Source organism: Sturnus vulgaris, unplaced genomic scaffold (assembly GCF_052056855.1).
Source record: "Sturnus vulgaris isolate bStuVul1 unplaced genomic scaffold, bStuVul1.hap1 Scaffold_157, whole genome shotgun sequence".
In the NCBI taxonomy this organism is placed as follows: domain Eukaryota; kingdom Metazoa; phylum Chordata; class Aves; order Passeriformes; family Sturnidae; genus Sturnus; species Sturnus vulgaris.
In genome coordinates, this window is record NW_028276074.1 from 6,915,001 (window position 1) to 6,917,500 (window position 2,500).

The window sequence follows — 2,500 nt, forward strand, 5'->3', positions numbered from 1 at the left end:
GGGGGAGCGCGCACGTGCGCGAGCCGCCGCCGGGTGGCGCGGCGGCGACGGTCCGCACCGTCGTCGCCGTGGCCTCTCTCGGCCGGGGGTGTGCGAGGTTTCTCGGTGGCTGGGCCGTGTTCCCCGCGCCGGCGGGGCGGCCCGAGCCGCGGTGGTCCTCTCGGGCGCAGCGCCGGGCTACTGAGGGAAACCCCGGGCCCCGAGAAGGATTGCCGCGGTGATGGCAGCGGACGTCGGGCGCGCCCCCGCCGGTGGACGCTCCCCCGAGGGTGGCAGCGGGGGAGGCACCCCGGCGGGGCCATGCAGGTCGTTTCCCTCACCCCAGGGCCAGGTACCTAGCGCTTCGCGCCTCGGCGGTCTCCTGCCGGTTTCCCTCGGCGTCGTCAAACGCCTGTTGGGGGCCGAAAGGGCCGCCGAGCCGGGCGGAGGTTTAAAGACTCGGGCGGCCCGGCACGGCCCCGCCGCGGCGGCGGCGGCGGTGGCGGCGGCGGCAGCGGGTGTCGGGCGGTGGCGGCGCGGGGCGCCATCGAGGGGTGGGGAGCTACTCCCGCCGATCCCCTGCGGTGGCGTGTCCGTCGCGACCGGCCGCGCTCGCCGTCGTCGGCGTCCCGCCGCGCTTGCCCGCGCGCGGGGGCCACCCGTGCCGGGCCGGGGAAGGGGCGCCCTGCCCCCCCCTCTCTGCGGCCCGGTCTCGGCGGAGAGGCCGCGGCGCGCGATCGGCCGCGGGGGGCCGACCCCGCTGGCCTCTGCGATGCGGGGCGACGCCGGCAGAGGGCGCGCGCTCTCTGCCTTACCTACCTCAGCTGCGGGGTTGCGGCCGCCGGGGCCCGCCGCGCTCTCTCGCTCTTTCTCCTTAGCCGCCGCCGCGGGCTCGCGGGCGGCGCCGCGTCAGGCGCGACCGCGCGCCTCTCGCCTCGACGGCCTTGTCGCCTCGAACCGCACCGCGGCGGCGCCGGCCGCCGGCCACCCCTGACTCGGAGCGCTGTCCCCGCCCGTTGGGGCGCAGCGCTCGGCCGGCTCCTCCATCGCCGGAGGTCCGGCGGGCGCGGGCGACCCCGTGCCGAGCGGCGGCGTCGCCGCTCGGCGAGTGTCCCCGCCCCCCCCGGGGGGGGGGGACGGTCGGCCGCGAGGCGCCCGCCTTCACCGGCGGCCGTCCCGGCCCGGGCCCCGCCCGTCCGCTTCCCCGTCGCCCTTCCCGGCCGCGTGTGGGCCAAAAAAAAGGGGAGGCGTGCGGGGCGGCCGCGGGGGCGCTTCCCCGTCCGGTCCCCGAGTGGAAACGAGGGGAGCGGGCGGTGCCCCCCGGCTCAGCCGCCGTACGCCTGCCCGCTGGGCGCGTGCTCGCGGAAGGGCAGCTCGGCGGTGCGAAGCGGCGGCGGTCCCGGGAGTGCGGCCGCGGGTGGCGGAGGGGTTTTGCCGAGCGGCAGACCTCGGGCGCTCCGCGATGCCGGCTCGGGTCTCGGCGGCGTCCCGCCTCCGGCGCCGGTGGCGGAGCGCGGCCCGCCGGGCGTTCGCCTTCCGGCGGGCAAGCGGTCCCGCGCCAGGGGTTGCGCCGGCGGAACGGTCCCGCCGCCGCGTGGCGTTTCGGGCGACGTTCAGGGGCCGCTGGCGGGAGAGCCGGCCCCCGCGTTTTGGCGCGGCGGCGTTCCGCGAGTCGGCGGAGCGGTGAAAAGGAGAAGCCAGGGAGTGAGCCGGGAGCGGCGGGGGCCGGCGGTCGCGCCCCCGGCCCGCGAACGCGTAGTCGTCCCGTGATCGAGAGGCCGGGCGGGCCACCGTGCCCCCCGCGGTCCGGCGCGTTGCCGCACAAGCCCCTCCGCGCGGAGGTCGGGCCGAGCCCGGGCGCCTGGGCCGCCTCCGAAGGACGGCACGCGAGGCGGCGTCTCCCCTCGCGGGGGGAGGCGGTCGGGGGCGCGGGCCCCTCCGCCTTTCTTTGGCCGACCTTCGGAGCGTTGCGCGGGGTTTCTCTTTTTTGCCCCGCGCTTTCTCCTCCTCCTCCTCCGTTTGTGTGTGCTCGTACGGTCGAAGCGGGGCGCGCGGGGGCGCGCGCGTCCCTGCAGAAACAGAAAAGGGGCCGCTTCACGCGAGCGGTCCCGAAAGCCAGACAACTCTTAGCGGTGGATCACTCGGCTCGTGCGTCGATGAAGAACGCAGCTAGCTGCGAGAATTAATGTGAATTGCAGGACACATTGATCATCGACACTTCGAACACACTTGCGGCCCCGGGTTCCTCCCGGGGCTACGCCTGTCTGAGCGTCGCTTGACGATCAATCGCCGTCCGGGGGGGCCACCCCGGCGGCGCGGCTGGGGTTGCCTCGCAGGCCCGTTGCCCGCGGTCGACGTCGACGTCGTCGTCGTCGTCGCCGCGCAGGGCCTTCGTCCCCCTAAATGCAGACTCGGGGAGCGCTCCGTAGCTCCCCGCTCCCGGAACGAGCCGCTGGGGCGGAGCTCGTCCTTGCCGGGGCCGTGCCGCGGTGCGGTGGCGGTGGCCGGGGAGAGCGAGAGT

The 2,500-nt window shown here is 77.2% G+C and overlaps 1 non-coding gene across 1 annotated transcript; it reads left to right on the top strand.

The window, feature by feature from the left end:
• Nucleotides 1-2,100: 2,100 nt before the first annotated feature.
• LOC148218868 (5.8S ribosomal RNA) lies at nucleotides 2,101-2,253 on the top strand. Its single transcript, XR_015800136.1, has one exon. It is a non-coding gene; the product is annotated as a 5.8S ribosomal RNA (ribosomal RNA).
• The last annotated feature ends 247 nt before the right edge of the window (nucleotides 2,254-2,500 follow it).